Source organism: Phyllobates terribilis, unplaced genomic scaffold (genome assembly GCF_046119375.1).
Source record: "Phyllobates terribilis strain yellow unplaced genomic scaffold, ASM4611937v1 Scaffold_7__3_contigs__length_470593459, whole genome shotgun sequence".
NCBI classification, from domain to species: domain Eukaryota; kingdom Metazoa; phylum Chordata; class Amphibia; order Anura; family Dendrobatidae; genus Phyllobates; species Phyllobates terribilis.
Window position 1 is genome coordinate 330,233,177 of NW_027362767.1, and position 27,382 is coordinate 330,260,558.

The 27,382-nt window shown below is 47.8% G+C and overlaps 1 protein-coding gene across 2 annotated transcripts in view; it reads right to left on the reverse strand.

Moving 5' to 3' along the window:
* Window positions 1–13,478, reverse strand: part of MTM1 (myotubularin 1) — a 119,625-nt gene extending 106,147 nt beyond the window's left edge. For both annotated transcript variants that reach the window (XM_073641217.1, XM_073641216.1), the window contains exon 1: window positions 13,338–13,478. The gene's annotated coding sequence lies outside the window, so the exon portion shown is untranslated. The remainder of the gene's footprint in view (window positions 1–13,337) is intronic.
* Between the last annotated feature and the right edge of the window lie 13,904 nt (window positions 13,479–27,382).

Sequence of the window (27,382 nt, forward strand, 5' to 3'; positions counted from 1 at the left end):
AAATATGTACAGAAAGACAGGCGATTTAACAACTAGAAAAAGTGTTAAGCATGAAAAGTATAGAAATTCCTTCCGATGCCAACCTCTGTATACATGCCCAACAAGAAACACAACCAATACGGACAATAAGAACAATTGCCGGAAGTTCATCCCCAAGACTGACATCCAAAAATGTTCCACCATCTTTACAGGAAAAGTAAAATAATGAACCACATCAGGCAGAACATATACTATACAGCTCAGCTGCTAAACTGAGTCTGGAATTCAGGATTTAGAATATTGCGGAGATTCTTTCCAAAATTGCCAAACACCTTGGCTTCCTGGGCCCTGGACGATACTGATGTAGCAGAAACATGCCGCAATTTTCACTATACTGTGAAAGGGAGTGGGTGCAGCTAACATGTGAGTGCCAAGAGTCTGCACAGCAAACCCGGTCAGCGGTCCTAGTGCAGGATTCATTGTCCACCAGGACCCCCAGCTGAGTAATAGAGGTGGGAAAACCTCTGCAGCGCTTTACAGTGGTATACACAGAGGTCTGTGTGGCTCCATCAAGTGTGGCTCTTAAAGTGAACAGCAGAAATGTAAAAGAAATGTAATCCCATGTACAGTATACAGGTGCATCTCACTAAATTAGAATATCATCAAAAAGTTAATTTATTTCAGTTCTTCAATAGAAAAAGTGAAACTCATTATATAGAGTCATTACAAACAGTGATCTATTTCAAGTGTTTTATGTTGATGATTATGGCTTATAGCCAATGAAAACACAAAAGTCATTATCTCAGTAAATTAGAATACTTTATAACAGCTTGAAAATTGTTTTTAAAATCTGAAATGTTGTCCTACTGAAATGCGGCATGGCATGGAGGCGATCAGCCTGTGGCACTGCTGAGGTGTTATGGAAGCCCAGGTTGCTTTGATAGCAGCCTTCAGCTCGTCTGCATTGTTGGGTCTGGGGTCTCATCTTCCTCTTGACAATACCCCAGAGATTCTCTATGGGGTTAAGGTCAGGCGAGTTTGCTGGCCAATCAAGCACAGTGATACTGTTGTGTGTAAACCAGGTATTGGTATTTTTGGCAGTGTGGACAGGTGCCAAGTCCTGCTGGAGAATGACATTTCCATCTCCAAAAAGCTTGTCGGCAGAGGGAAGCATGAAGTGCTCTAAAATCTCCTGGTAGACGGCTGCACTGACTTTGGTCTTGATAAAACACAGTGGACCTACACCAGCAGATGACATGGCTCCCCAAACCATCACTGATTGTGGAAACTTCACACTAGACCTCAAGCAGCTTGGATTGTGGCCTCTCCACTCTTCCTCCAGACTCTGGGACCTTGTGGAGTGTGTCAATGATTGCCTTCTGGACATCTGTCAAGTCAGCAGTCTTCCCCATGATTGTGGAGCCTACTGAAACAGACTAAGAGACCTTTTTAAATGCATAGGAAGCCTTTGCAGGTGTTTTTTGCTATTCTAATATACTGAGATAATGACTTGTGTTTTCATTGGCTGTAAGCCATAATCATCAACATTAACAGAAATAAACACTTGAAATAGATCACTCTGTTTGTAATGACTATATAATATGAGTTTCACTTTTTGTATTGAAGAACTGAAATAAACTTTTTGATGATATTCTAATTTAGTGAGATGCACCTGTATATCCTTCAATGTCACCACTACTCTTGACCTGACAATCCATCTGTTTCATCCAGAGGTACATCTGCTTCCTACTACTTACAATATCCCTTCACTCCATTGATGCTAATACACACTTGTCTATATCTGTCCATTTGAGTACGTCTGCTTCCTGCATGGAATTCATCCTGAATGTATTTTTGCTCCTGTCTCCTAATCATCCCCTGCTGTGATTCTCTGACAAGTCTCCCTGAAGCTCCTCCCTCCTGGTCGATTTGATGCGCACTTAGGCTATGTGCCCACGATGTAGAAATGCTGCATATTTTTTCGGCTTCTCCCTGGCAGGAAAAACGCATGCGGATTTTACATGCGTTTTTCCTGCCAGGTAGAAGCGTTTGTCAAGCGTTCTTCACATGCATTTCTGCATGCGGGTTATCAAGCGCTTTTCCAAGCGATTTTAGCATCACTTGGAAAGTGCTTGACAACTTGATCACACTATATACATCCATGCAACCGGCATGGATTTATGTTGTGTGACCAAGTAGAAGTTAAAAAAAGAATAAGAATGATAAAAAATAAAGATTATACTTACCTTCCAATGGCCCCTGGTGTTTTCCCCGCTGCGTCCGGTCTGTTGTATGGGTCGCGGTGGTATTTAAGGACCTGCCATGACGTCATTTAGTCATGTGACAGGTCACGCGACCGCTGACGTCAGCGGCCGCGTTACCTGTCACATGACTAAATTACGTCATGGCAGGTCCTTTTTAGACCATCGTGAGCTGCCAGGACGGATCGCTAAGGACACCGGGGGCCATCAGAAGGTAAGCATTTATTTTATTTTTTTTACAGGTGTTATGGTACCCGGGTCTGGAGGAGAGTCTCCTCTTCTCCAAACCCGGGTACTATGAGCACATTGAACCGCAAGATATCCGCATGTACAGATGCAGTGATGCGTAATCCATGCGTTCCAATGCAAGTCAATGGCGGCGAAAACACCGCAATTCCGCAAAATAATTGGTAGTGCTGCGGATTTTTCCGCAATGATAATCCACAGAGGAAATTTCCGCAGCATGTCCACAGCACATGCGGGTTATCATTGGAGAACATGGCAGACCTTCTACCATGCGTTTTTTTAAGCATTTCTGCAGCGGAACTGCAGCTGCAGAAACGCTTAAAAAAAACGCATAGTGGGCACACAGCCTTAAGGATGTATAAAATTTGGAGACACTGGTCTGTGAGGCTCTTTAAGTGTACAGCAGAAATATACCAGAAACATCCCACAAGTGACCACAAGGTTAGAGCCTCAACTGTTTGCTGACTGTCTCCACCGCAGCAGTTTCCCACTAACACTCCCACCATGCTTACTTGTGCCCTAACAGTTATAGCTCCACTAACCCTTTCTCTCCTTCTATCCCCAAACAAATATTTATCTCACCTTCCCACCTGACCTCATCTGCTGACCTGCTCCTCAATCTCTCATCTCTCCTACAGAAACACAAAAAAACAAGCTGGCCACTCTCCTTCCATCTGCTTGCCTCCTTCGCTTCTCACAGCTGGTGACATATCTCCCAATCCTGGACTTCCACAGAGCTGATAACCCACATAATTTCTCTCTCTTATCACTGCATACCATTCCCCTAACCCCCACTCCACCGTTCCCTCTGTCTGGAGAGCTCTGGAACACCTGTTCTATATGCAATATACTCCACGTCATTTAAGACCTCTTCACCTCTTGCAACCTATTCTTCCTGGGCCTCACCGAAACATGGCTTACACCCTCCAACACGGCCTCCCCTGATATGCTGTGCTACGGCTGCCTTTATTTTACCCACACTCCTCATCATGGCAACAGACATGGTGGAGGAGAGAGTCTTCTCCTTTATAACAACTGCACCTTCAACCCTATCCCCCTCCCATCTTTTGAAGTGCATTCTGTCCGCATCTACTCTCCCTCCATGCAACCCCCAGGCCCGGTCACTGTCTTTATTGACCAATTGTCCACCTGGCTTCTACAATTTCTCTCTGCCGACATTCCCACCACCAACATAGGTGACGTCAATATCTCAAATAACACCCACCAGTCGGCAGCCTCTAAACTCCTGTCACTTGCTTCATCCTTTGCCCTCACTCAGTGGTCCTCTACAGCCACCCACATAGACGGACATACATTAGACCTGATCTTCACCCGCCTCTGCCCCCTAGCTAACCTCACCTCTCCATCTGACCACCATATACTTACAGCCTCCTCCCCGTGACCCCCCCCCTCCCGAAGTCCAGCATCTAGCTTATCCCCGCAAAAACGTCACACACAGACACTCGCACGCACTCCAATAGTCACAGGGATACCGCAACAGAGAGGGGCCAGACGATCAAGGCGTCTGGTTTCACGAACTCCTGCACTGCTTAGAACTACTACAGTCTTATTAAACAGTGCAGGTTTTTTCCTTGCTACCATTTCACAGGTTAATCTATTCAGTTGTAGCTCCTGGAGCTTTCCTATTTCGATTGGCTAACACTGAACAGCTGAGACATTCTCCTCTTCTATATATGCTCGCCTCTGGCACTTTAGGATTGCCAGTGTTAATTCTTACTGCCTGGTTCTGGAGTTGTAGTCTGTGGTTGGAGTTGGCATTTGGAGATGTGTGCACATCCCCATCCTTTCCTATTTGGTTTCTCCTTCCTTTAACTCCCCCGTGTTCCACTCTAGTGAAAGTATACACTTCAACTTCCACCACCCTCCCTGGGGGGGAAGGGGGAGGGGACAGATCAGTGTTAATTTAGGAGCTTAGTAAGGCACGTGAACTTGGCGTCCCCACCTTCAGGAGTAATCCGGGAGACAGGCATAGACCAGAGCGCCCATAGTTCTAGGAACCTTGTTATCACCCACAGTCCCTATTAATTGCGTGACACCAACTCTATTCTACCGCTGTCCTCCATATCTTCACTCCACGACACAGACAGCGTCACCGTTTTCTACAATGCTACACTTACATCAGCTATCCACTCAGTCGCCCCTCTCGTTCATGGCAGAGTGTGACGAATCAATAGACAGCCCTCTCACCTCACTAAAAAGCTTTGTCGAGTGTCCAGGGTTTCAGAGCGGAGCTGAAAGAAAACACTCACAGGAAGACTTCACCACATTCAAAAAAGCAACTTTCACATACAAGACAGCCCTCACCTCTGCTAACAAGCCTACTTCACAACCCTTATATCCTCTTTATCACACAATCCCAAGCAGTTATTTAACACCTTTAACTCCCTCCTCCATCCACCACTGCCCTTCCAAAGACATTGCCGTACACTTCAACAAGATCGACCGAAATCAGGCAAGCCTTTACTACTCAACCACCACAACCCCTATGTATACCAGACCACTGCCCCCCCACCATCACTGAAGGAGAGCTTACTCATATCCTCTCCAAATCACACCTCATTACCTGCGCAATTGACTCCATCCCATCACCTCCCCAACCTCACCACCAGGCTTATCCCAGCCCTAACCCATCATTAACTTCTGGTACCTTCCCCTCTGCTTTCAAACAAGCCACAATTACACCTATCCTGAAGAAGTCATCCCTCGATCCGACCTCTACATCCAGTTATCGGCCCATATCACTGTTCCCATTCGCCTCAAAGCACGTCTACACTGTTCTTTCCTCCCACCTTTCATCGAAACTACTCTTTGACATCCTTCAATCTGGCTTCCGCCTCCACCATTCCACCAATGACCTACTCACTGCCAAAACTAACAGACATTTCTCTATACTCCTCCTTCTAGATCTATCCTCTGTCTTTGACACAGTTGACCACTCCCTCCTACTACAGATTCTTTCTTCCCTCAGTATCACAGACCTTGCCCTCTCCTGAATCTCCTCATACCTCTCTAACCGCACTTTTAGGGTCTCCCACTCCACCTCTTCATCCCATCTTCTGTCAGAGTCCCTCAAGGCTCTGTCTTCGGACCCCTACTCTTCTCCATCTATACCTCTGGCCTTGGATAATTCAAAGTCCCATGGCTTCAAATACCATCTATACGCTGATGACATTCTGATCTACCTCTCTGGCCCAGACGTTACCAGAACCCAGGAGTTTATCAGCCATATACTTTTTCTCATCTCACTTCCTTAAGCTAAATGTCGACAAAACTGAACTCATCATCTTTCCTCCATCTCACCTACCTTCATTACCTGATCTATCCATCACAATAAATGATACCACGCTTTCCCCTGTACCCACTGTCTGCTGCCTCGGAGTAACCCTCGACTCTGCCTTGTCTTTCAAACCACACATCCAAGTTCTCGCCACCTCAAACTCGAAAATATTTCTAGAATCCGTCCTTTCCTCAATCTACTAAAATAATAGTGCATGCCCTCATCATCTCCTGCCTTGATTACTGCAATATCCTCCTCTGTGGCCTCCATACTAACACTCTCGCATCTCTCCAGTCCATCCTTAGCACTGCTACACAACTGGCTCCCAATTCCCCAACATATCCACTTCAAACTGTTGCCGCTAACCTACAAAGCCATCCATAATCTGTCTCCTCCATATATCTCTGAACTAATCTCCCGATATCTTCCCACATGTAATATCCACTCCTCCCAAGACCTTCTCTCCTCCACACTCGTACGTTCCTCACCCAATCGCCTGCATGACTTCTCCCGAGTATTCCTCTCTCTGGAATTCTGTGCCCCAACAGGTCTGGTTATCCCATACATTCGGATCTTTCAAGAGAAACTTGAAAACCCATCTCTTCAGAACAGCTTACAGCCTGCAATGACCACACTACCACCTTGCCACTACCAGAGTCGCCGCTTCACCAGCACTGCAGCTGTTGAAATCCTCAATCCTACTGTCTCCTTCCCCATTACCCTGTAGAATGTAAGTCCGCGAGGGCAGGGTCCTTTCCCCTCACTTCCAGTCTGTAACTTTTAGTGTGTTCATTGCAATTTCAACTTGTATTTTGTATGATACCCCTTTCTCATGTACAGCACCATGTAATCAATGGTGCAATAGCTGCTGCTGCTGCCGCTGCTCAGACACTAGTCTGCCCAGCTCCTCTATGACAGCTATCTCTGTGGTATCTTACTGACAAAGCACCACGGCCTCTTGGTCTCAGTTTCCAGTGATCCCACTTGTCAGACCCTGTCGAGTTGCTGACATTTACATTATGCACTTTTCAACAATTCAGTAGTATTTCAGTTCTGGTAACATAGCCTTTAACCAATATACACATCTTACAGTAATTAAATGGTTAGAACCTGCCACCTTATAGGAGCTCTAGTCTGAATAAGTCATCACATATCGCTCCCATATCCTTCACATAACTGATGCACTCTGATTTCTGGGACCCCCACTGACCTGAGAATTGAGGGGACGCGGCACTGACATAGACCTGCATCTTCTTCACTGAGGCTCCACAAAGTACTGCAGCTGCCCCATTTACTGTGGTAGAGCGGTGCTGGTGCGTTACTCCCCCTCGTGCTCAGGATCAGTGGGGGCCCCAGAGCTCAGATGGGAGCACACTTAGGCTATATGCCCACGATGCAGAAATGCTCCGGATTTTTCCTGAGCATTTCTGCATCTACCTGGCAGAAAAAAGCATGCGGATTGTACATGCGTTTTTCCTGCCAGGGACAAGCGGAAGTGAAGCGTTCTTCACATGCATTTCTGCATGCGGGTTGACAAGCGCTTTCCAAGCGATTTTAGTATCACTTGGAAAGTGCTTGACAACTTGGTCACACTACACTGTGTGCAGAATTATTAGGCAAGTTGTATTTTATAGGATTATTTTTATTATTGATCAACAGCTATGTTCTCAATCAACCCAAAAAACTCAAATATCCAAGCTTAATATTTTTGGAAGTTGAAGTGTTTTTTTTTTCGATTTGGCTATCTTAGGAGGATATCTGTTTGTGCAGGTAACTATTACTGTGCAGAATTATTAGGCAACTTAATAAAAACCAAATATAATCCCATCTCACTTGTTTATTTTCACCAGGTAAACCAATATCAGTGCACAAAATTTAGAAATGAACATTTCTGACATGCAAAAACAAAAACCAAAAACATTAGTGATCAATATAGCCACCTTTCTTTATTACAACACTCAACAGCTTTCCATCCATAGATTCTGTCAGTTGCTTGATCTGTTTTCGATCAACATTGCGTGCAGCAGCCACCACAGCCTCCCAGACACTGTTCCGAGAGGTGTACTGTTTTCCCTCTCTGTAGATCTCACATTTTATGATGGACCACAGGTTCTCTATGGGGTTCAGATCAGGTGAACAAGGGGGCCATGTCATTTTTTCTTCTTTTAGACCTTTACTGGCCAGCCACGCTGTGGAGTAGTTGGATGCATGTGATGGAGCATTGTCCTGCATGAAAATCATGTTTTTCTTGAACGATACCGACTTCTTCCTGTACCACTGCTTGAAGAAGTGGTCTTCCAGAAACTGGCAGTAGGTCTGGGAGTTGAGCTTCACTTCATCCTCAACCCGAACAGATCCCACAAGTTCATCTTTGATGATACCAGCCCATACCAGTACCCCACCTCCACCTTACTGGCGTATGAGTCGGAGTGGAGCTCTCTGCTCTTTACTGATCCAGCCTCTGGCCCATCAAGAGTCACTCTCATTTCATCAGTCCATAAAACCTTTGAAAAATCAGTCTTAAGATATTTCTTGGCCCATTCTTGACGTTTTATCTTATGTTTCTTGTTCAAAGGTGGTCGTTTTTCAGCTTTCCTTACCTTGGCCATGTCCCTGAGTATCGCACACCTTGTGCTTTTTGATATTTCAGAGCTGCAACGTTACTGGAGTATGGCAAAACTGGTGGCGAATGGCATCTTGGCAGCTTCACGCTTGATTTTCCTCAATTCATGGGCAGTTATTTTGCGCCGTTTTTGGCCAACACGCTTCTTGCGACCCTGTTGGCTATTTGCCATGAAACGCTTGACTGTTCGGTGATCACACTTCAAAAGTTTGGAAATTTCAAGACTGCTGCATCCCTCTGCAAGACATCTCACAATTTTGGACTTTCAGAGCCCGTCAAAACTCTCTTCTGACTTATTTTGCCAAAGGAAAGGAAGTTACCTAATAATTAAGCACACCTTATATAGGGTGTTGATGTCATTAGTCAACACCCCTCCTCATTACAGAGATGCACATCACCAGATTTACTTAATTGGTAGTTGGCTCTCAAGCCTATGCAGCTTGGAGTAGGACAACATGTATAAAAAGTATCATGTGATCAAAATACGCATTTGCCTAATAATTCTGCACACGGTGTATATAAATCCATGCAAACGGCATGGATTTATATAGTGTGACCTTAAAGAATGGTTAAAAATAAAAAAATAAATCTATACTTACCTTCCGATGGCCCCTGGAGTCTTGCGTCGCTCCATCCTGGCTGCCGGCAGATCGCGGCACACTGCACTGAAGGACCTGCCGTCATCGCAGGTCCTTCAGTCCATCGTGATCTGCCGGCAAGGGAGGACGAGCGCAGAGGGGGCCGTCAGAAGGTAAATATAACATAGATTTTTTATTTTATTCTTTTTTTCACAGGTTCTAAGGTCCCGGTTCCGGAGGAGAGTCTCCTCTCCTCCTCACCCGGGTACCATCCGCACATTGAAACGCGTGGATTCCGCATGTACAGATGCAGTGATGTGGAATCCATGCGTTTCAATTCAAGTCAATGGCAGCGAAAACGCAGCGCTCCAGCAAAATAATTGGTAGTGCTGCGTTTTTTTCCGCAATGATAATCCGCAGCGGAAATTTCCGCAGCATGTGCACAGAACATGCGGATTATCATTGGGGAACATGGCAGACCTTCTACCAAGCGTTTAAGCGTTTCTGCAGCGTTTTTGCCGCTGCGGAAAAGCTTAAAAAACGTATCGTGGGCACACAGCCTTAAAGAGGTTTCCCATGATTCTAATCCGGTATAAAATAAAGTATTCCTCATCCCCAGGGCTGTGGATTCAGTAAGCCAAACCTCAGACTCCTCAATTTCCATGACACCGACTCTGACTCCCTCATACATGGCTCATGTTTAAGTGATAAATTTACTGTAGCACAGATTCATCTCAGCTAAAAGTCTAGACCCTTAGATCAGGAATAGGACAGACATTTATAGGACACTAGATGGTGGCCCGATTCTAAAGCATCGGGTATTCTAGAATAGGTATGCGGCCGACCGGGCGCAAGCAGCAAAGCGGTGTTTACATTTGGCGCCAAAATCGCTGATTGGTCGAGGCCGGCAACCGCGACCAATCAGCAAAGCGGTGTTAAAATTTGGCGCCTATATCGCAGATTGGTCACGGCCAGCGAACGCGACCCATCAGCAGAACGGTATTTAAATTTGGCGCCAATAATGGTGATTGGTCACGGCCGGTGGTTGCGACTAATCAGCAGAGCGTTGTTTAAATTTGGCACCAAAATTGCTGATTGGTCGGGGCCGGCCACCGCGACCAATCAGCAGAGGGGGGTTTAAATTTGCCGCCCATATCGATGATTGGTTGCTGCCGCCGGTACCGACCAATCAGCGTCGTATTAGTGAGGACCGGGGAGCGGCGCTGCCTGTGCGGGTACTTCCGCTGCGAGCAGCTGGGAGATGAGCAGCTGCTCGCAGCAGAAGCATCCCGACCGGCGGCGCCGCTCCTCGGTCCTCCGTTCACACTTGCCGTCGGGAGATCATAGCGCTGTTTAAATTAAGCGCCAATCTCGCTGATTGGTCGCGTCTGGCGTCCGCGACCAATCAGCAGAGCGGTGTTTAACTTTAGCGGCAAGATCACTGATTGGTCGCGGGCGGAGAGCGCGACCAATCAGTGAATCGTATTGGTGAGGACCGGGGAGCGGCGCTGCCTGTGCGGATACTTCTGCTGCGAGAAGCCGGGACATGAGCGACTGCTCGCAGCAGAAGTATCCCGACCCGCAGCGCCGCTCCCCGGTCCTCCCTTGACATGCTAGCCGCTGATGTCCCCACAGTATCCGCATGGTGTTACAAAGGTCCGGACATTTGTGTTAAAAATAACTGATTGGTCGCGGCCCGCGACCAATCACCGATTTTGGCGCCACATTTAAATAGCGTCCGCGACCAATCAGTACAGCGGTGTTTAACTTTTGCACCAAGATCGGTGATTGGTCGTGGACGATATTTAAATGTGGCGGCCAAATCGGTGATTGGTCGCGGGCAGCGCCAGCGACCAATCAGCGATTTTTAACACAAATGTCCGGACCTTTGTAACACCATGCGGATACTGTGGGGACTTCAGCGGCTAGGGAGTCAAGGGAGGACCGGGGAGTGGCGCTGCGGGTCGGGATACTTCTGCTGCGAGCGCCCGCTCATGTCCCGGGTTCTCGCAGCGGAAGTATCCGCACAGGCAGCGCCGCTGACACCCATGCGCCTAGGGTGTGAAGGGAGGACCGGGGAGCGGCGCTGACATCCAATTAGTCACGGCAGCTATTTAAATGTGCCGCACAAATCGGTGATTGGTCGCGGTCTTGGCCCGCGACCAATCACTGATCTTGCCGCAAAAGTTAAACAGTACTGTGCCCGCGACCAATCACCGATTTGGGCGCCAAATTTAAATATCGGCCGCGACCAATCACCGATCTTGGCTCCACATTTAAACACCGCTGTGCTGATTGGTCGCGGACGCTATTTAAATGTGGCGCCAAAATCGGTGTTTAACTTTTGCGGTAAGATCAGTGATTGGTCGGGTCCGAAGACCGCGACCAATCATCGAATCGTCTTGGTGAGGACCTGGGAGCGGCGCTGCCTGTGCGGGTACTTCCACTGCGAGAACCCAGGACATGAGCTGGCGCTCGCAGCAGAAGTATCCCAACCCGCAGCGCCGCTCCTCAGTCCTCCCATCCGCATGGAGGTCAGCGGCGCCGGCGGTCGGGGTCCTTCCGCTGCTACCGGCCGGGAGATGAGCGCCTTGCGCCGCTCATCTCCCGGCTGCATCTCAGTCCCGCAGATGGGTCCGGCGGTCGAGGTCCTTCTGCTGGTACCGGCTGGAAGATGAGCGCCTCGCGCCGGTCATCTCCCGGCTGCATCGCCGCTGAGCTCCGTCCCGCAGATGAGCCACTAACGGCCGCCATCTTTTTTCAGAAATCCCGCGGCGCTGATTGGCCGCATCCGGACCAATGAGCGACGCGGGATTTCCAAGACAGACAGACAGACGGGATAAGACAATTATATATAGATTTCATAACTTTCCCAAATTCTTATGAAAAAATATTCCCCACAAACTGCATTGAACTACTGTACCCAATTTATCATATATTTTAGCAGTTGGATTGGGTCCATTTTATACCATCTCTGACTCCACCAAAATGGGTTCAGACTCCACAGCCCTGCTCATCCCACAAGTCTCCTTTCTGCGACCACCACTGGTATCCGAATACACTACGTCCCATTCATCACCTGGGCTGGGGGACACAGAAGCATATTTAGGACATGACACAAGCATCGAGATCAGTGATTGGCGGAAGCAGGGGATGTCATTTCGTTATTTATACATTTTGTTCGCCTGGGGACGATTTTTTAAAAATCACGAAAACCCCCTTTGTTAATCCGGTAATGCTCTCAGCAGAATCTAAGCTGATCACTACAGACTCCGGGCTGTAATCAGAGTGGTGACAGCGATAGCTAAACATCTGCAGAAGGAGTGGGATAGCAGGGTACGGCGCCCCACTTGGGCTGCCCAGGTCCTCCCCCCAGGGTGCGCGCGGCACAGCACAGCACTGGGGCAGTATATAGTCCTCCCCCAGGGCGCACACAGCACAGCACTGGAGCAGTATATAGTCCTCCCCCAGGGCGCACACAGCACAGCACTGGAGCAGTATATAGTCCTCCCCCAGGGCGCACACAGCACAGCACTGGAGCAGTATATAGTCCTCCCCCAGGGCGCACACAGCACAGCACTGGAGCAGTATATAGTCCTCCCCCAGGGCGCACACAGCACAGCACTGGAGCAGTATATAGTCCTCCCCCAGGGCGCACACAGCACAGCACTGGAGCAGTATATAGTCCTCCCCCAGGGCGCACACAGCACAGCACTGGAGCAGTATATAGTCCTCCCCCAGGGCGCACACAGCACAGCACTGGAGCAGTATATAGTCCTCCCCCAGGGCGCACACAGCACAGCACTGGAGCAGTATATAGTCCTCCCCCAGGGCGCACACAGCACAGCACTGGAGCAGTATATAGTCCTCCCCCAGGGCGCACACAGCACAGCACTGGAGCAGTATATAGTCCTCCCCCAGGGTGCACACAGCACAGCACTGGAGCAGTATATAGTCCTCCCCCAGGGTGCACACAGCACAGCACAGCACTGGAGCAGTATATAGTCCTTCCCCGGGGTGCACACAGCACAGGATGGGATGGGGGAGTCCCATACTTGAGGCTGACATATGACAGAGCTGAACTGCTTATTCCCTCCACTTCCAGATAAGGACGGGTGCCGGGACGGGCCAGAAATAACACCTGCGCCTCTGCTGCGCCCAACATGATACATATACGGCAGTGAGAAGCCGCGTCCCGCACTGACCGCCGGGCACTCCTCACCGCCCCGCCTGCTCTCCACAACCGAGGCGGGGGCCCAGTCTGGTACCAGCAGCCGGCCAGACCTAATGTACTGACCCATGGCAGGCGCACGGTCCTAGTAGCGGCCTCAGCCTCGGACTCCCGTTCCTACCTGTGCGGGTCAGATCCGCCTCCAGGGCCGCTGAGCCTGACAGGAAGTTCTGAAACCGCCGCTCACCTCTCCAAAGGAGAACAACCCAAGCCAGCATCACGTGATCCGAGCCGGGGCGGGGTTTTGGGTGAAGTAACACTTCGGATTGGACGGGGCTCGGATTCACCGCGCAGTGGACGATGGGAGTTGTAGTTTTGTAAGTTGGAGAGGTGAAAAAAGAGAGCAGGTCCTGTGAGGAGACGCAGGTTATTTATACATCGGAGAGCTGTCAGCGGAGTGACAGCCATACACTCAATACCTACATGGTGTACGGGGCTGCGGACATGGCAGCGCTATGGCAAATCATTAACAGAACTGAGGAAACTTTCTGACATTTTGAAGTCCACTAAGAGCACAACTCACCATTTGTGATTTTTTTTCTGCAGTCCCTCCTCATTGCATCAAATCCTCCAAAATGTCAGACGGTTCTATGGAAATTCATTTTACTTTTGCCTTTATTTTGCAACTTTTTAGTGGCATGTTCCACTACAAAAAAAGTCACAAAATTTGAACCCAAAAGTTCAGCTATAGATAAAATCCTATCAGGAGGAGGGACTGGAGCACAGCTGTGCAAAGACTGCAACTATTCTATGGCTGATGAAGAGACCCAAATAGTCTGGAAAGCTTCAATTTGTTACCATCTTTTCAGTTAGGCCACGCCCCCACTATCAGTATTCAGTCAGTATTCGGTCAGTATTTTTTTTCAGGAGTGTGAGCCAAAACCAGGTGAGGAACAATCAGAGAAAAGGTGTAATAGAAACAAGTCACCAATTCTGCATTTATCACCCACTCCTGGTTTTGGCTCCCACTCCTGAGAAAAAGTACTGACTGAATACTGATTAAAAGGTATCAACCACTGAGGACTCTCAAATCTTAATATTTTTCCAAAAATGTCTGGGCACCCCAATCTCCGCCCACAATGGCGATCATAAAAAAAAACCAGATGAACACATAAAATAGACTTTAAAACTAGGTGCAAATGAAACAAAGCATAAAGAGCAAATGAAAAATAGGTGAAAACACCAAAAACTAGGGAAAAAAAGCACAAATGCAATAAGGAATAAAGAACTTTTGAAAAGCAGCTGGTGAAATAAAAAAATAAAAAAGTGCTTATCACTTCCAGGGCTGTGGAGTCTGTATGCCCAACCACCGACTCCTCAGTTTCCCTGACTTCCAACTCTACGACTCGGACTCCTCAGCGCTGCCTCACTACTGAGCATAAAGTGCAGCACAGATTCATCTCAACTAAAATCCTTAGATCAGGAATACAACAGACATTTATAGGACATTTCATTACTTTCGCAAATTCCTATGAAAACATTTACAGCACATCCTGCATTGTACTAATGAACCCAATGTATTATATATTTTAGAAGTCAGTCCACTTGATACCGATTCCACAGCCCTGGTCACTTCAGTGAAGTGGATTCTGAAGGAATCCACTCCAGAATAGGCACTATCCAATCAAAAAGCTGAAAAGAATTCTTTATGAAACAAAATAAAAACAATTTCTTAAAAGCAATCTATCAGCAAGACTTCACCCCCAAACTATTCATATGTACTTGTAGCTCTTTCAAAGACAAGTCCAGCAATGACTTTACATGGTCAGTCCTCCATTACTCCAGCTCTATTCCCCGCTGAGCACCACCTCCTCCTGCTTGACTGAAGGCTCAGTGATGTCACACAGCATAGAGGATGTCATTCAAGTAGGAGGAGTTGGTGCTGGGTGGTGAATAGAGCTTGAGTGACAGAGGATTCAGATGTACAAATAATCCTCCAGCCTCATTTGCATATCAATTCAAATTCTTATTTCTCACTTATGGAGGAACGGACTGGCCATGTAAAATTATTGCTGGACTTGTCTTTGAAAGTCCCAACAAATCCTGGCTTATTAAATATTAATTTATTTTACTCACTTTATTCATTTATTTTATATAGCACCATTAATTCCACAGCACTTTACAGACATGATCATCACTGTCCCCATTGGGGCTCACAATCTACATTCCATATCAATATGTCTTTGGAGTATGGGAGGAAGCTGGAGAACCTGGAGGAAACCCACACAAACATGGGGAGAACATACAAAATTCTTGTAGAGGTTGTCCTTGGTGGGATTTGAACCCAGGACCCCAGGACTTCAAGGTAGCAGTGCTAACCACTGAGCCAAATGCATGTCCTGCATGGTTGTGTGTAAGGTTATATTCACAGAGAGTTTTTGGGAGCAGACAAATATGTGTAGTTTCTCAACAGGAATGGCTTACAGGGAATTTGTCAGTGTCCGCAGTATATCATCACCCAAGCTCCTTTACATGGCCAGTCCGTTCCTGAGAAATAAGAGTTTGAATTGATATTAAAATGAGGCTGAAAAGCTGTTTGTAGATCTGAAGCCTCCGTCACTCCTGCTCTATTCCCCACCCATCGCTGCCTCCTCCTTGATTGACAGCGTCTATGCTATGTGATTTCAGGCAAAGGAGCTGTCAGTCAAGCAGGAGTAGTGTCCAAGTGTCATGAGTGTTTTAGATCCAAGTTTCTCCAATGTTTGGTCGGGGTGTCAGTTTTTACCATCAGTGTTTCATCAGTGATTTTCATGTATGAAAAATTAAATAAATGGCAAACCTTCCCCTATCCTTTACAGCGTTAATCATGGATGATAATCCGTGTGCTGTCTGTGATTTTCACAGAGCCATATTGGTCGTTTTGCTTTGTGACACAGATCAAAATTGGACACACCTCCATGGATTTTTTTGAGAACCTGTCATCCACAAAAAGCACAGACATGTGAACCGCTCCATAGACTTTAATGGGTACAAGTTCTATTCATGAAAACCAAGAATAGAACACGTATGTGAAAAACAGATGTTAGAATCTGTTTCCTGATCATGATGTCCAAAAGTAACACTACGGCTTTCAGAGCATTGCTTTAGCTTGAGATACATATAGTGCTCACTGCACACCTGGAAGGATTTGAGCCGGCAGAACAATATAGGGGTAAGGCCAAATGGGGCGGCCACAGTGTGGTGGCAGCGTGGCTGAGAACCTTTTAATTGCTTGTAAAATATTAACCTAATTTTGCATCCTGTGCATCCGTGACCATCTACACCCAGCACCATAAGAGGTAACAGTTTTTTCAAACCAAACCGAGGCATGAAATACCAGAAGGAAAATACATTTTAAATGGGGCATTTTCTAAAAAGTATTTGGTTTACAAACAGCTCTTGGGTTATTTCATACCTGCCTTATGTTATTCAATTTCTCTGTTCCATTCTAGGCCCAAAGAAACTGAATTCATACATAGACAAATCCGTTATATAAGAAGCCCATTGATGAGTTTCCATTATGGTGTCAATTTTTTTTTCAGTGGAAACCAGACAGACCTCCTATATTGGGTTGTTCTGGTGCTGTTCATGACGCGCCCTGGGCCTATGTGATGTAGCGTTGCGCACGCAGGGACTACCCGGAGCCGGATCTGATAGGGGTAGTAGTCTCCTGGCGGTGACCCGGTCCGTGCCCAGGGAGTCAGACTAAGTGGCGGTGTATTAGCAGTAGATGTAGGACGACTACGCCACCCGTTGAATGCAGCTATGGAGCTGCCGCTGCAGGGCAGACCGCTGAGGCCGGTGGTAGGATGGTGCAGCGTGGATGGTATAACCCCCAACGGGAGGGGTATGGCCTCAGGGCAGCCGACGTGGATGATGGGGGTAGCAGGAACCACTCAGAGACGATGCGGTGTAGTTCAGGGTCTTTACTGGTGACAAAGATAGACCCTCCCGGAGTACTGGCTAGCGATCGGGGCCTGGTCAGTCCTTGAGCAGATGGGATCCCCCTTGGCCAGGCGGAGTTGTAGGCCTCCCCAACTAACTGTACTCTTCTTGGCTACCTTGCTAGAAGCGGGTAAAAGTAGCCCACGTCCCTGAGTGTACCGTGTGGTGCTCACCCGTATGGCCGGTGACTCGGGGCCTTCTAGTGGCTTCCGTTCCACGACGGCGGTGCTGGTCCCACGCGTGTGACCGTGCCTTCGGGTTTCTTGGCCAGAGGACCTGAAATCCCCTGCCGGTAGGTTTCTGCTGCTGGGTAGGAGTTAGTCCCCACAGCCTCGGACTCCGGGTCCGGTAAGAAATCTTCAATCAGGGCGAGCTCTACAGCTTCCAGCCCTGACCTACTTTTAGCACGACTCCCACAGAGCTCCTGATCTTTCTTTCCTATTACTGCTTCTCTTCTTCTCTTCTCTCTACTCTTCTCACTAACCCTGCCTCAGCCCCAGGTTTATATAGGGGAAGTCCTTCCCCTCCCAGGACTGGGCAGGAGGTGTGGCATGCATAGGATTCCTGACCAAGAGACCTCCCACCTGCTCTCAGACATAACATTGCTGTTACTGTGGAAACCAGACCCCTGGGGTGCCACATTCACACTTGTTATATACCAGCACTACTATATATTCTATTTCTCTGTTCCTAGGACGGAAAATGCAGATGAGAACAGAGACTAATTAAGGACATTTATTTCAATGGGAAATCCCTTTAAGAAAATGATGTTCTTGCTTCTTTATGTTAAAGGGGTTTTCCCATGAACAAAAGTTCATTTTAATCAATGGCTGTGTCTGACCATGCAGGAACACGGTCTGATCATACCACAGCTCCTGGGCAGTGGAGGAGGCAAAAGAGTATACAGACATTACAGCAGGGGATCACAGCTGATTCTTTTTGTGAGATAAAACATTTCCTGCCTGATTTTAAACAATGTTTTACCTCAAAGAATCAGCTGTGCTCCCCTGCTGTAATGTCTGTATACTCTTTTGCCTCCTCCACTGCCCAGGAGATGGGGTATGATCAGACCATGTTCCATACACGGTCAGCCATAACCATTGATTAAAACGAACTTTTGTTCGTGGGAAAACCCCTTTAAGTTTACACTTGTTAGATTTGGAGCAGAAATCTATGTGACTAAAAATCAATTGCATTCATCTGAAAGTAGTTATATTGGCGGCCAGCTCAGACGAACGGGACAGGTACGCAACATTCTGCAGCGAATCTTCTACATGTGATTTCCCCAATGCACAAAGACCACCTGCAGCACTATATTAAAGTATCATTGTGTGGTGTTATTGTTACCCAGGACAGATACAGAAACTGTTCTATCACTACTGAACTTACAGTCTTCTCATTTAATTTCTTGTTTTAGTTGCACAACACTTGCATAAAATGAAGATTTCAGTCATGCAGTGTCGGACTGGGGTGCCAAGGGCTCAGCAGTAACCTACTCCAGGGCTCCACTTTTCGGCTACATGCAAATGTGACATTATCCTCAATCACAAATTTATATAACAATGATCTGGGTAGATTGTTATATGAATAAGATGCTGCCTTTTCTGTACATAGTGATTGTGCCAAGTACTGCTCATATAAGAGGGTGGTGGTCCACTCTTGCACAGGGGCCCACCAGAGGATTCTCCTGTTCTCCTGACGGCCAGTCTGAGCCTATAGTCTCCTAAGACCAGAAACTGATTCTGAAGAGTTAGTGGGTCATATTTCTGTCCTACCCCCTAAACTGTTGTGGCAGATCGCCTCACTTGGTTGCACATAGATGTAGAGACAGGAACACGGTCTCTTTAAATCTTCTGTGGTTTATTAAGAGCACTGCCTAAACCATGGCAACGTTATCAAAACAAATATGGCCTTCCCGGCCTAACAGGAAAAGCAAAACATAATGTATGGCACAGTCCTTGCTGCTACGAGTAATCGCCCGCTTCAGGAACAAACAATCCAATGTTAGCTTTCCTTCACATGACAAAACATCTCAGAGCTTTCACCTCCAGGCCCTCCCCACACCAAATTCCCTAAAAGACTGGGAATTTATCCTCTGACCTCCTCCTTCTCTACAGGTGTTTAATCACCCTAGCACTAAACATGGCTGATTAACCCCTTGTTACTTCATGTGCTGAAACATTTTCCTATGTTTATATTACTGGAGCTAACAATCTCAGTTCTACATATCTCCCCTCCAGTACTTTGCCAGGGCCTTTGTCACACTGTGTATAAAGCTATGTGCCCACAATGCAGAAATGAAGCAGAAAATTTCTTCAGCGTTTCTGCATGGTCTTGGCAGTCAAAAACGCGGATTTTACACGGGTTTTTGCAGCGTTTTTACATGCGGATTTGACTTGCGTTTTTCAAGTCCAATGGGACCTCAAATCCGCAGAAACGCCCAGATAATGGACATGCTGCGGATTTTTCCGCAAGCAAAATCCGCTGCGGAAAAATCCGCCACATGGGCACAGAACATGCAGATTTTCATTGGGGATCATGGGGCACGGATTACCAAGCGTCTTTAAAGCGTTTCTGCTGCGGAAATTCCGCATCAAAAACGCTTGAAAAATGCATAGTGGGCACGCAGCCTAACTGGCTGAGCTCCATAGTATCAGGCAACATAAGGTGATATGTGAAGCATGTTAAAATTATCACTCGCCAGTTGCAATACTTACAAACACTACCAAGTTTCATTCTATGAAGCAACACTAGACCAAGGCCTGTTAATTGAGAACCAATAGATTGGGTTTGTATAACAGGATACTTAAATATAAGCCTGAGATTACCATGCACATGCCAAAAGATGTGTGGTGGGATGGAGACGCACATTGGACTCCTGAACAGTAATAAAAAAGTGATGATTAATCCAACACATACAGTATGTGGCCCTTCACTTTATTTGAGGGCTACACCTTATATTCAATGTCCAGTGTGATCCCCTTGCATCTCCATTATATTCTATTATGAGAAGCATGAAGAAATATGGAAACTGTTATTCAAGGGAGCAATAAGTTCCAAACCCTGAATGTCCAACCTATGGGATCCCGACAGCATCTCATGTTTGAAGTGGAAAGGTGTTTGAAAATATGTGCTCACTATCCATTTCAGTAAATGCAGAAAGATCGCAACTCTCCTCTTTTTGTTGGTCGAACCCATGTGGTCATATCCCCCTGCAGTCAGACATTTATGTTGTATCTACTGATATATGAACAATGTGTTGAGGAAAACCCATTTAGTAGATGCCACTGATGTCGAGCCTGCTGGGAAGCACTAGTACTATTGTGATTGTTTAAGAGAGAAGATGCAGATTTCAATAATTAGCAGTCCGATAGGGAATTTATATGTATCTGTCTTTGCCACCTGTATTAGTTTGCTGGAAGAGGAATAATAGTCCGAAGCTGTTATCCATAGTACCGGCTGTGCACCATTCTATCCATGCTACTATAACATGGCAGGGGTGGAAGCCATGGGCAAGGTGCTCGTCTTTAACACACCGCCATCCTGCATAAAGATGGGGGTCCTGGCTGGATGTGTGGGCTTCGTCTATGGGGACGCTACGCCCTTTTAGGCCGCATGATGCCGGTGACTTCACTTGGCCAGGATCACATGTTGAACAGTTCAGTGAGGGAGACCACCAATCAAAAATAAACAGTCTTCACTTAACATTGACTTGGTGGAAACTATGTACAATAGATAGTGGGTCCATAACTTCACAAACGTTTCCTTTACAAATACAATACGGAGCATCTTCACAAACAGTCTTTCTACGTCATTCAAGTTTAATTGTTTCTGCCTCAAGTTCCTCTGTCTTCACCACACCCCAGCACAGTACTACAGTCCAGTAAGTGAGAATCCTATTCTTCAACCCGCGATTCCGCATCCTTTTTTCTTTAGGGGAGCTAGTTTGCCACTATGACCTTCACTTAGCTTCTCTGCTTGCTGACTTCCGCCCGGGGCACACTCTTTTCGTCTCACGCACCTTGTTCCATCCTGGCCCGTTAGTTCTCTGTCTGGCGAACTCGGGGCCGTACTGCTAGGTGTCCTATCCTAGGGCCTGTCTCCAATGCATCACTCTGTCCTTCAATCACTTTTCCTTACTTTACTCGCTATCCACTGCCTCGGTCTCCACTCATATCAGGGACAACTACGTCACGCTGCTCTGCTGACTAGTCAGATCTTAGGTCTGATCCTGTTGCATGCTGGGCCCTATCTGATCTGACTTACTGATAGGATCTGTCTCTGTCCCTGCACTTTAGCCCCTCCCACTCTGGGCTAGTCCCAATCATTAACCCTAACTCTCTCTACTGTCGGTCAAACTACAACGCCGTCACCAATAACTCATCTCACAATACACATTACACATCATAACAATAAGCATGTCTTCAAGGGGGAGCGTGGGCAGTATGTCCATCTCCTTACACTGCAACATAAACTGAGAATGTGTAAATGTCTATATGGAGTGTAGGAACCCACAAACCGCAGATATTCCAATGTCAACCAATCCAATGAAACGCCTATATGAGTGGTAATGTGGACGGTTAGCCAGGAAAGTATCCTAACATCAATGTCTAACCTTACGATTGTTTTTGTGGATCAATGGTTGTAAATCTTTGTGATGATGTCCGATGTAAAACTTTTTTGGAAGAGAGGAGACTGTGAAAACTTCAATGTAAGGAGGTTTTGGTAAACTCCATCTTAGGCCTCCTTCACACGTCCGTGTTTAAACATGTATGTGAAAAACTGGTACTTGTGTAAGTCTATGGGAAACTCGAGTATTTTTCAGGCGGCTCCCCCCGGCGGTCTGCAGAGGGCCTAAAAATGTCCCCATATCGATGGGAACAGTGCTCAAATGACATGGGAACAGCATGGGGAAGACCCCTGGAAGCATTTCTGACTCCCAGATCACTGCTGTCAACAACGTTGTCAGAGGTATTACGCCACTTTTACGGACTCACAATAAAACATACAAAAACTAAACCAAAATGGATTTTCCTGGGAAATATGTTAAGGAACATCGTTTTCAGGGTAATGACTTGTATATAAGGCAAAATAAATAACCAAAAACAAAAATACTCCTCCACACCTTGGGCTATGTTCACGCGTAGAGTTTTTGATGCGTTTTTGCACTTTTGCATTGCTTTCAACCAAGACAAATGCATTCACCAGGAAATGTCATTTTAACATTTTACAACCTTATCTGGCCATGTGGTGTGTGACACATCATCAGACACATGCATACAGTGCTGAGACATGGGAACAGCATGGGGAAGACCTCTGGAAGCATCTCTGACTCCCAGGTCACTGCCTAAAAGTGTGCCCATCATAAGTGATCCTTGGCGCATGCGAAGATGCCTCCCGCCTTGCACCTGTCGTTGCAGACTTGCAACAATCACCGTCCACGTCCTTGTCCCACTGCAGCGTTCAGTTGTCCCTACCCCATTCCTTGGAATGCAAGCGCAAGTATGCAGGCAGCCACCCACCCACCCACAGGCTGCAATACTATACTGCCAAATTTTTGACAGCTGCTGGCACTTGAAATGTGGCGTTTTAAGCTCGTGGAGGCGGAAGCTTTTCATAACCTCATGCCGGCGGCGGCCAGGTGTCCATACTCGGTCCCCAGCCGCCACTATATTTCCCGGTATCGCCTCCGCCTTCCACAAGCACGGGTCCCACAACATTAACCGTGCCCTCCCCAGTGCACTTACTGGGAAGGACCGCCTAACCACAAACACGTGGACAGGTGAATGTGGCCAGGGACGGTACGGAGCCAGTCCACAACATTTTTTGCTAAGAGATGTATTTAGCTCGGTGAAGGGACTGGCATAGAGGGAAACCCTATCTACCCTGGGTGTCATTTCTCCCAGGAAGTCCTGTAATTGAGCTTGTTGCAGAAGCAATGGCAGCCCGTCCAACATCAACTCGCACTTGTCGGTGGTGCTTTGACACACACACATCTTTCTTTGCGTATTTAATTTCTTGAATACAGAGTTGGACAATGGCCTTATCTGTAATGCGTTTTGAGAAATAACATGCATAAGCATGGCCGCTCCACATTAAAAAAGTTGCCATAGAGTGTCCGGGAACCTTCCCCCACACTTTTCTTAGCCAGGGCTGCTTTTTGGTAGGGTTGGACGGGCCCACCAGAGAACCGGAGACTCCTCCGGTGGGCCCTGGCTTCTCCTTCAGGAGAGTTCATAGTGCCGAGGTGAGGCCATGATGATGATAGAGGCCACCATCTGCTTAGTTTTCTGTTACTTGGAATGCAAGTGCAAGTATGCAGCCAGCCACCCACCCACCCACAGGCCGCAACACTAAACTGCCAGATTTCTGGGCAGCTCTTTGCACTTGAAATATGGCCTTTTAAGCCCGTGGAGGCGGAAGCTTTTCACAACCTCATGCCGGCGGCGGCCTGGTGTCCATACTCGGTCCCCAGCCGCCACTATATTTCCTGGTATCGCCTCCGCCTTACACAAGCACGGGTCCCACAACATTACCCGTGCCCTCCCCAGTGCACTTACTGGGAAGGACCGCCTAACCACAAACACGTGGACAGGTGAACGTGGCCAGGGACGCTACGGAGCCGGTCCACAACTTTTTTTTGCTGAGAGTTGTATTTAGCTCGGTGAAAGGACTGGCATAGAGGGAAACCGTATCTACCCTGGGTGTCATTTCTCCCAGAAAGTCCTCTAAAGCTACTTGCACTTGAAATGTGGCCTGAACATTACTGCTGGTACTTTTCTGTGGTAATTTGCTTGCCTCCTATCAGCCTGGAATATTTCCAGCAAACTAGGGTACGACTCCATGGTATTAGCACTGCCCCCAGTACCAGTAGCGAAGCCATCCCCAATTTCCTTCAGGAATTTTATTTGGTAGACTGAGTGGCTGCCCAAATACATTTTCTCACAAAGGAGCTGAAGATAGAGTGGCAGTAGGTGCAAGTTTCTCCAGCCTGTTAGATATTAGAGGGTGAACAGCAGCACATTGGATCAGTGGTTAGCACTGAAGCCTTGCAGTGCTGGGATCCTGGGTTCAAATCCCAGCAAGGACAACATCTGCAAGGACTTTGTATGTTCTCCCTGTGTTTGCGTGTGTTTCCTCCTCAGTAAAAAAAGCAGCCATAGAGTGTCCAGGAACCTTCCCACACACTTTTCTTAGCCAGGACTGCTTCTCGGCAGCGTTGGACAGTCCCACCAGAGAATCCTCTGGTGTGCCTTAGCTTCTACCTCAGGAGAGTTCATGATAGCGTTAACTTGCAGCTGCTATGGGGCTATTGAGCGGATGAGAAAGGTTAGCCCTCAGAATCAAATCCTCTGGTGGGCTTAATGTTTTTCAATCTGAAACAGCTTCTCAGTGGGAGTTGTATTTCACCACAGCCATATTCTTTAGCTCGGTGAAAGGACTGGCATAGAGGGAAACTGTATCTACCCCTGCTGTCATTTCAAGCTGCTGTGTTACAGCTTTCAACAACTCTGCAGTGCTGGGCGGTTTGTCAATTAAGCATGTTGTCTTCAGCACAGCCTGTTGCCGCTTGGCCAAGGCAGTGCTGCAGTGCCATCAGCTTGTGACTGATGTGGTCATTTCGGAGATGGAGGAGGAGGTGCATGAGCTGAACAATGTGATTACATTGAGGTTAAATTGGGGACGCTGTTTTTTATACTAAAGAAAGATCCTATTGTTTTGGTTTTTTTACGTTATTTTTTAAGACAAATGCATTCACCGGAAAATGTCATTTTAATATTTTACAACCTTACCTGGCAATGTGGTGTGTTAGACATCATCAGACACATCCTTTTTTATTTATGATGGAGGGACTGTGAAAGTCATAAAACCTATTTTTATAGGGACATCAGACGGCCCTTACTATTCGTAAAAGGCCAGCAGTCGGCCCTAGCTATTGTTAGAGAGCCATCAGCCGGCTATGCTTTGTTGTTTCCATTATTAAGAAGTGGGTCTCCTATACTGTTATTGCGTATCCAGTGACTGCAAGGGCTGCCAAAAATTTGGATGCGACCCAATACCCCTTTGAAGAGACATAGAGGAGGGTCTCAGTAAAAAAAATGTTCCCATTATAAAGTAGCGGGTCTCCTATAGTGGTAATGCCCATGCTGTGACTGCAAGGGCTGCCAAAATTTGGGAAAAACCCCACTAAGAATTTAAAGACACATGGAGCAGGGCCACAGTAACAAGGTACGACATGTTCCCATTAGAAACAAGGGGGTCTGCTATACAGTTATAGGGTATACAGTGAGTCCAACAGCTGACCAATTTTAGGAAAAACCCCACTAAGAATTTAAAGACACATAGAGCAGGGCCACAGTAACAAGGTACGACATGTTCCCATTAGAAAGGAGAGGGTCTGCTATACAGTTATAGGGTGTAACGGGTCTGGGAGGCGGAACCTCTGAGCAACTATACAAGGGGGCGGTCCTTGTAAGGAAGCGGTTGGCTCCCAGGGAAGACGGGCAGGTAGTCACGGCAAGTGACAGGGACAGTCTCTGGGTAGAAGGGCAGGTAGTCACGGCAAGTAACAGGGACAGTCTCTGGGTAGAAGGGCAGGTAGTCACGGCAAGTGACAGGGACAGTCTCTGGGTAGACTAACAGACAGGTAGCAGGTGGACGCTCCCAGGTGAGCGGGCAAGAGTCTCAGGACGGGCAGGTGGTCACGGCAAGTGACGGCAGAGCCTCCAGGTAGGCTAGCAGGCAGGTAGCAGGTGAGCGCTCCCAGGTGAGCGGGCAAGAGTCTCTGGACGGGCAGGTGGTCATGGCAAGTGACGGCAGAGCCTCCAGGTAGGCTAGCAGGCAGGTAGCAGGTGAGCGCTCCCAGGTGAGCGGGCAAGAGTCTCTGGACAGGCAGGTGGTCACGGCAAGTGACGGCAGAGCCTCCAGGTAAGCTAGCAGGCAGGTAGCAGGTGAGCGCTCCCAGGTGAGCGGGCAAGAGTCTCTGGACAGGCAGGTGGTCACGGCAAGTGACGGCAGAGCCTCCAGGTAGGCTAGCAGGCAGGTAGCAGGTGAGCGCTCCCAGGTGAGCGGGCAGGCTTGTCCATAGACAGACTGACAGGTGTCGGAAGGCAGACCGTCGGACCGCAGGCTTGCAAGCAGGTAAGCGGATATCAGGCAGGTATCAAGCAAGAATCTGGCAGGTGACTGGCAGGTAACAAGCAGGAATCTGGCAGGTGACTGGCAGGTAACTGGTAACGGGACCTGAGGGCTGAAGCAGAGTGAAGGCTTTGCAACAACATTGCTTGGGCACCTCCATTTTGGAGGAGGTGCCTTATATATGGTGAGGTCCTCCGGCCATTGGCCGGGGACTCCTTAGGACTCCGCGCGCGGCCCCTTTAAGAGAGGGGGAGCGCGCGCTCGCGCGCCCTAAGCACAGTGGCCGGGAAGCAGCGCGCGCTGCCAGCAGAGCGGGAGGAGGACGCCGGGCACGGAGCGGAGAGGTGAGGGGAACAGCGTCCCTGCCTAGCAGGAGGCAGGGACGCCGACGCTACAATACCCCCCCCTTTAGGCCCCCCCCCTTTTTAGGCCAGACAGAAATTTATCAAGGATGAGAGGGGCATGGATGTTCTCCTGGGGCTCCCAAGTTCTCTCCTCAGGACCAAACTCCTTCCAATCCACTAGAAAAAAGGTCTTTCCTCTTACCCTTTTGGTGGCCAGAATGTTCTCTGCCTCAAACTCGTTTTCAGCGGAAACCGGAGCAGGAGGCGTACCTGTAGACTTGGAAAAAGAGTTAAGTACCACGGGTTTGAGGAGAGGTACATGGAAGGAGTTAGGGATCCGTAAGTTGGCCGGGAGTTTCAATTTATAGGCCACTGGGTTGATTTGTTTGATAACTTCCAGTGGGCCGATGAACCGAGGCCCTAACTTGTAGGAAGGAATCTTGAGCCGGACATACTTGGACGAGAGCCAGACTTTATCTCCAGGACGGAATTGTGGAGGATCCAGGCGTTTTTTGTCAGCGTGTCTTTTCATCCGCTCGGACGGCTGAAGGAGTGCGGATCGGGTACTCTCCCAAATGGAGGAGAATTCGCTAACGAGAGATTCCGCAGCCGGATTGTCCACCGAGGTGGAGGCGGGAAACGGGATCCGAGGATGCTGACCGAAGACTACAAAAAATGGGGATTTGGAGGAAGATTCGCTCTCGTGATTATTGTAAGAGAACTCGGCCCATGGTAGGAGATCCACCCAGTCCGAATGGTG